Genomic DNA, 8,018 nt, shown 5'->3' with positions numbered 1-8,018 from the left:
AGCCCCGCCGGCACTGCCGCGCCGCCGCGCCGCCGAGGCAGCCAGGGGGCGGGCGCGGCCGAGGGGCGGCACCGGCACCGGTACCGCCGGCCTGGGGATAGGGACGGGGACGGGGACGGGGATGGGGATGGGGGCCGGAGCCGCCTGCGGCAGCCACCACCGAGCGCGGAGGCGGGCCGCCCCGGCGCAGCCGCGGCACCCACCCCTCCCTCCCCGGACGCCCGGGAGACGGCGAGGCCCTGCTCGCCTCCCCCGGCCCTGCGGCGGCCCCGGCTGCCGGCGGCGGGGGCGCCTGGGCCGGGCGGGCGAGCCCCGCTGCCCGGGGAGGTAGCGGCGGCGCGCTGGAGGCCGCGGCGGCGAGTGGGGCGGCCGGGAGCGCGCCTTGGTGCGGCGGCTCCCAGGGAGATGCTGCTGCTGGCGCCCGCCTCTTCCCGGGGAGCCGGCACCTCCGCCTCCCTTCCACACCGTCCCTCCCCTGCGCTCTTTAAGATGACAGCAGCGTCCTCAGGTTTTGGCATTCGCCGCCGGGGAAGAGGAGAAGCAGCATCAAAGCGCGGGGGCACCCGGAGCGGTGGATCCAGCCGGAGCCCGGCGCACCTCACGCCGGGGTGTCATCGTGTGCTCCGTGCTGCCTGTGCGGGGCTGCTCCTGAAACATCCCCCGGCCCCCTCCCCTGTGCTCCTGGCAGCGGAGCGGGGGCTGGCCAGCCAGCCGTGGTGCAATTTTAGGGCCTCTCGGTTTTTCTCAGCATGTTGCAGCGATGGGCACATCAGCGGCGGGGCTGGTAAAACAGAAAGGGGGATGAGACCACATCTGGAATATTGTGTCCAGTTCTGGGCCCCTCAGTTCCAGAAGGACAGGGAACTGCTGGAGAGAGTCCAGCGCAGGGCAACAAAGATGATTAAGGGAGTGGAGCATCTCCCTTATGAGGAGAGGCTGAGGGAGCTGGGGCTCTTTAGCTTGGAGAAGAGGAGACTGAGGGGTGACCTCATTAATGTTTATAAATATATAAGGGATGAGTGTCACAAGGATGGAGCCAGGCTCTTCTCGGTGACAACCAATGGTAGGACAAGGGGCAATGGGTATAAACTGGAACACAGGAAGTTCCATTTAAATTCAAGAAGAAACTTCTTCACGGTGAGGGTGACGGAACACTGGAACAGGCTGCCCAGGGGGTTGTGGAGTCTCCTTCTCTGGAGACATTCAAAACCTGCCTGGACACCTTCCTGTGTAACCTCATCTGGGTGTTCCTGCTCCGGTGGAGAGATTGGACTAGATGATCTTTCGAGGTCCCTTCCAATCCCTAACATTCTGTGATTCTGTGATGCAGCGCAGTAAACTGTGGGAGCAGGAGGACAGCATCGATTATTCCCCTGGTATTTCAGGAAACTGGGAAGGAAGAGCCTCCCGCTCCCTTCCCCATGAGAATGGGCAAGGAAGCCTGGACGTGAAACAGCAACAGGATCAGGGCACTGAGCGGAGGCCATGCTTCCATGACTGTTAGTGCAAGATCTCTACACTACTGGTTAGACAGCAGGACAAAAGTGATTCAGATCAGATGCAGTCACACCATTGTTTCTCTGTCAAATTAACCGGAGGACCTGATGCATAGATTATGTCAGTTTTATGCTGGCTGCAGAAAGACAGATGCTACTTGTCCAGCATAAAATTAGAGTGGTGCAGACAGACAGTAACTGATCTCGTACAAAGCCTGCCAGTAAAAAGTTAACACACTGGATTAGGGGCATTTTACGTATTTGAACTGGAAGAGCGAGTTCATCCTGGATCGATGTCATAATGTCCCATGTAACAGCCTTTTTGTTTGGTACTACAAGTCTTAAACTCAAATGTACTGTTTCTTCAAACTATGGCCTGCAAACAGAGACCTGATCCTATTGATATCGATCACGTTTCACTCTAGGTACTAGCAGGACTGGGTTTTCGTGCTTTACAAACATCTTTTTTTTCTTTCTAAAATACTAGCAATACTACATTTTTTAAGTTTAACAATTGAGATTGAGTTGTAATTTCCAGGAAAAGAAAGGTGGCGGTTTTGGTTGTTGTTTTTTGTTTGTTTGTTTGTTTTTTTAAAAAAAGATGTTACATATAGATGATGGATATCACTGCCCACCAATGGAGCACTGTATTGGAAATCAAAGACATAGATCCACTTTCTTGTTGACCTGTTAATGCGGTTTTAAATGAGCCACAACCCCTTTCTGCCTCAGATTCCCCATGTCTAAGAAAGAGGTAAAAATGTTTAGACTCTTCAGCAAAGAGCTTTGAAATCTGCAAACTGAAGCACTAACACTAGTTATACAATGTATGCATACAGTAAATAATATCTACCTATTTTATAAATATATGTGCATGCATACATAACTAACACATTGTAATCTAGCCTGAATAAACACTTCTCATTGCCTAGAGAACATAAATGGAAGAAGCTAGCAAAGTAATAGATGTTCTGTCAATTTTATATTTTGAAAACAGCTTCCAAAAATGCACATATTAAATCAGTTCTAGTGTAGAAGCAAGGGTGAATATTAATAGGAAAGAAACAGATGTGAATATGAATAGGCAAGGAGAGTGAGTGGCTCTCATGGATGACTGAATGTCAAAACAGAGGGGAAAGCACCAGCACTCCAACCATCATTCCAACTATACACCTAACCTCAACACCATTTTCTTAAAAGAGGAGAAAAGATTCTACAAATCAGAAGGAAAGCAAACAAACAAACAAAAGTAAAAAAAAAAAAAGGCAGAAGCAAAATGTCATCTCAAGAATTTTTACAAGTTCTAGTCTAGCTGCCTTCCTCAGCTTTTGACCTAGGCGATTGTGCAAGCAAGCCTTTCACGAGTACTCATTCAGGAATGGATTGGAAAACAAATAGCTTAAGACTAGAGCTGAAAATGAATGGTTGGGTCAAGGACAGTGTGGAAACTGGCTGAAGCAAACAGATGCCTACAGCTAATCTAGCCTTGTGTAACTCCATTTAACATCATTTAGCCGACAATGACACTCACAACCCAAGGGCAGCCTCACCACTTGTCTGAACATCTGTACCCCAGAGGGGAAATCTGGCTTGTTAAAATGTGTCATTTTTCTGCAGTACCTCAAAAGAAAGTTAGGTAGAATCTTTCCCTTTAAAATTGGAAGGGGGAGTGAAGTCCAGATATTGTGCACTGTGCAGAAGTTCACAGTGGCTGTGGAAGAGTTTCCATAAACCAGAGGTCCTGTAGCTACTCTAGATGGAAAACACCCAGCATGTCCACGATCTGCTATCATTCGTACCCCTTTATTCTGCATCTTGCCTCCTAAACATATGCAACATCAAATCTGGCTCATTTGATAATATTTGTCTTTGTTTTAGAAGATTATTGCTTTAGAAGTCTTCTTCAGGAGGAAATGAGTCGTGCCCCGGAGTTGTCAGTTTCTCTCCAGTGCCTACAGAGGACCTGACACAGATGTGTAAACTCAGACATATACATTTAATTAAATGAATCCTGCATTTTGCATCTCTGTCTTTTCTTAGGGCTTAAAACTGGCACCTACACTCTACTGTCCAGAGTCCTCCATCTATATTTATAATGGACCATTAAGGCCACTGACGGATCTGAAAAATATTCAAGCTCCTTTCCCCAATATAAGGAGCTCTGGTTCACCTCATTCCTGACTCTGTAGAGATGAGAAAAGATGGACAGTCATATAAATAGCATTTCAGTTACAGGGAAAAGACATAATTAAAGAAGGACGTGTTGCAGCATGACCCAAAGGTGGTCATTCCCTAGTGAAGAGCTCATAAATGAAGCAACACAACCTCCTTTGATAGAGATTTCTTGCTTTCTGAAGTGCTGATAATAATGTACAGATTCAAGTGACTGTACAGTGGTGCCAGCAAAGTGCTGGTTTCAGTCACAGATCTGGTACCTTTAGGAGCATACTAATCAGTACAGCTATGTGGGTATTTGATATGCCCAGATATACATCAGCTCACTTTGGTTTAAGCCCTGCTACAATGCTCTTACATTTTCTGGCTCCCCTAGCTCAAAGAACATGCCCCAATCTTATTAAAGGCTGGCATATCACCCACCCTACGTTATTATTTCTCCTTCAATTTGCCCTGCTGCACCCCTTTCACGTGAATATTTCAGACCAGTCTTTAGTCATTTACTGACATTCGACATATCATCATAAAATGAGCCTCCTTCTGATTGCATCCATATCCTGGGCAGAAATTGCCCTTTGAATTCCTGGCATGTCATACTGGTGGACTCCTAAACTAAAGATAGCAGGTTCCACTACCAAAAAATTCAGTTCTGATTGCACAGTTTTTGAGACAGCCTTGACATTCAAGGACAGGCAAAATGATAGAGTTTAAATCTTGCTCCAGAAAATATTATCCAAATTTCAAACCATTTAAGAAGCATTTAATGATCTATATGAACTACTGTTTCTACATCTTATTGGAAATGCAGTTATAAAAGCCACCCTGTACTATATATTGCAGATGGCTGAACCCCTCCACCTACAGCATACACAGAAATAATTTTGAGTCCATTTGTATGGTGCATCTCAGAGGACCATAACACAAATCTAACAAGTGCTCATTAGTAGTGTTTGGCAGGCTTGCCAATGGAAAAAAAAAAAAAAAGGTATAAGAACCAATCTGTCGTTGCCGGTAGGAATGGGTTTGATTTCCTTGAAGTGAGAATAGAGAAAAAGCACTGAGGGAAAGCAGCAGGGTAACTGTGCTGGGTCTGGTTTGGAAATAAACAAGTGGCTGCTATACCACCAAAGCTTCGTCTTTCACGAGTGCTGAATATGCACCACACATTCGTAATGAATGACCAGCCTAAAGAGAAAAGGAAGGCACTGAGAGGAAAATGCAATTTAAAAAAATATTTCAAGATCATAGTGCAATACAAATGGTAATAGGTTTGAAGAAAATTAGTTTATAGGCAATGTTAAGAGAAACTAAACAGGGGAGCTAATAAACAATAATGCATGTAATGAAAAGTAATGATATTATGCTGATTAACATGAGTGTCAGTGTTCAGAAGAAAGGCTTTCAAACAGTGGCGTCCTTATGCGAATCCTCTGTGAAATACCTTCAAAGGATCTGCAAAGGTAAATAAATAAATAAATAAAAATAAAACCTGTGGTCATGTGTGCTTAAATTTTGTCTACAGGATCCTATATTCCCATCAGAATAATTCTGGGCCCCAAAAACCTGAAAAGGTTGAAAATCACTATTGTAGAACATATGGAATCCAAAGGAATACAGGATAAACGAGAACACTCCAACAAGGAAATCACAAAAAAGGACTTTACATAAATGGTTGGCAGTATGTCTTGTGTCTAATGAGCAGGGATTAGAGAACAAAAAATGAGTTTTACAAGAAAACTACCAAAAATAAAGTGTAAGGACATTTAGAAAACAGTCAGCAAGAACTAAGCAGCACACTGATACCTGCTGTATAGAAAAGCTACAGACTATAGCAAAGAATGTGAAATATTATTCTATTAGATTGAATAATACCACCTCAGCCTGAAATGATGTTGCTTTCAGCAAGTATTGCACATGGGACTTGATTCAGCTCCACAGCCATCAGCTGAGTCTTTCAATTGACAGCATTGCTCCTGGGCTCAGGACCCAGGACGCAGCTCTTCCACTCTATGCATAGATTTACAGTACAAAAAAAATGGTTGAAAGCGCCAGTTTAAACTACCAGGCACTTTCCTGTGACACGGGGAAGGCCTGCCCACCAGAAGCTGAGTGGCTGTGATCGTACAGTGGTCAGTACTCTGCGTTGTGGCCGCAGCAACCTCGGTTCGAATCCGAGTCACGGCAAGAGCGATTTTTGTTGAGGGAGGTGGTTGTGCCGCTCTGCTCTGCACCTGGAGCACTGTCTGCAGTTCTGGGTGGGCACCACAGCAAAAAAAAGGACACAAAGCTACTAGAGAGTGTCCAGAGGAGGGCCACAAAGTTGGTGAAGGGTTTAGAGGGGAAGCCGTATGAGGAGCGGCTAAAGTCACTGGGTTTGTTCAGCCTGGAGAAGAGGAGACTGAGGGGAGACCTCATGGGGCTCCAGCTTCCTCACAAGGGGAGGAGGAGGGGCAGGCGCTGAGCTCTTGTCTCTGATCGCCAATGACAGAACCCAAGGGAATGGCAGGAAGATGTGCCAGGGGAGGTTTAGGCTGGTCATGAGGAAAAGGTTCTTCCCCCAGAGAGTGGTGGACACTGGAACAGGCTCCCCAGGGAGGTGTCACAGCCCCAAGCCTGACAGTGTTCAAGAAGAGCCTGGACAAGCCCTCAGACACACGGTGTGAATTTTGGGGTTGTCCTGTGCAGGGACAGGAGTTGGACTCGATGATCCTTGTGGGTCCCTTCCAACTCAGGACATTCAATGATTCTATGAATACTTCGTCTTAATAGCTTCTCAGCAATTAAGTCTGGATAACTCAGTGTCAGAGTGCAAACTGTTCCTTACCAGACAAATTTAAAACCAGGACAAGAAGGGAGAACACAGTTTCTCTCAGAAGCAGAAGCATCCATTGCCCAGAGAACCACTACAAACAGGGCTCAGGCAAACTGCAAAGCAGCCAGCCATCTAGGGCAGCAGATTATTATGAGAAATGAGGGCAAAATAACTATTTCCCAAAATGCTTTTTTACTTCTGCCAGAGCCTCAGAAATCCAGGCATCCAATGCTGTGCCTACTGAGAGCCAGGTGATGTGGAGAGGCAAGGCAGCTGGTATTTGGGAGACTGGGTCCTTCCAGCAGTTCAGCTCCGCTTCCTCCCTCTGAGCTTCAGCAGAGCAGCAGGACAGTGTCTCCACTGCTCGCCAGCTGCACTTTGCACCTTTCCCCTCCCTCATATGATACCCCCTTCTATCCTGGCCTGTCACTCACTTCTGAGGTGTTCCAGCCTCTAAATCACAGACATGGAGGGCTAGGAGGCACTTAGAGGGTCATTGAGTCCAATCCCACAGGGAGGTTGGGATGAAATGCCTCCAGACCATTCATGGTTAGGGTTATCTGGTATTTTCTTAGAAGCCTCAGTGACAGATACACAACATGCCCACAAAGCCTTTTCCAATATTGCACCACCATCACAAATGGAAACTTTTCTAATGTAGAGTTTAAACATTTTTCACTACAGATCAAGACGATCTATTCCTATCCTTCAGTAAACACCGTGCCCTCTACTTTGTTTTCTTCAATGTTTGAAGGCAAATTTCCCGTGTTTCCTCAGACCCTTCAGTCTGCCCTTGTAAATCATCCCCTCTAATCCTGTCCAGAGCACTGAACTGCATTTTCTGAACTGTCTTATTGCTTGCTCTTCTAGGCTGACCATAGTTCCACCAGGTGAAGGCTTCCCCGCTCCTGAATAGCATGAGTCAAATATCTCCCACATTGGTAGTGTACGACTTCTAGTACTCCATCCTATGTTTTAAGAAACAACAACACATTGTTAATTAGCATGTACTTTGTGGTCTACCATAGCTTCAGGACCTTTTTTTGCCCTGCTGCTTTTCCAGTCACCTACATCTTTGCATTTATCTCTGCTGAGGCTCATCTTGTTGATTTTGGATCACTTATTCAGTACATCAAGGTAATTTTGAATATCTTCCTCTAAAAGACCCGCAGTTGTTTCTTGTACAGAAGCATCAACAAAGTCACACAAATGTGTGTTCAACTGTTCTTGGTCTTAAAAATTCTCATTCCCTGAGAGCTAGATCAGATCATGGAGTTTCATCACTATGCACAGCTGAGTTTGCCACATTTAACTCAAATCCAGCATGATAACAGCATGTTAATTTTTTGCCATCACAACAGCTGAGGGGTTTTTAAGCAGAAATGTTTCAAAACCTGCATGTAATTCAAATTCCTTGGGGTCTGCCCGCTGGCTACAGCCTCTGTCTAGAAATGGCCACCTCGCTCCCACCACAGCTGCAGCCCAGCCCCAGGCTGGGGGCTCTGCCCCACTGGGACCCCTCCGTGCCCTGGGCA

At 46.4% G+C, this 8,018-nt stretch overlaps 1 non-coding gene across 1 annotated transcript; it reads left to right on the top strand.

Moving 5' to 3' along the window:
* Positions 1-5,783: 5,783 nt before the first annotated feature.
* On the top strand, positions 5,784-5,855 carry TRNAH-GUG (transfer RNA histidin (anticodon GUG)). Its single transcript has one exon. It is a non-coding gene; the product is annotated as a tRNA-His (tRNA).
* Positions 5,856-8,018: the final 2,163 nt, after the last annotated feature.

This window comes from Caloenas nicobarica, chromosome 1 (genome assembly GCF_036013445.1).
Source record: "Caloenas nicobarica isolate bCalNic1 chromosome 1, bCalNic1.hap1, whole genome shotgun sequence".
NCBI lineage: Eukaryota > Metazoa > Chordata > Aves > Columbiformes > Columbidae > Caloenas > Caloenas nicobarica.
This window is presented reverse-complemented; position numbering and strand designations above follow the sequence as displayed.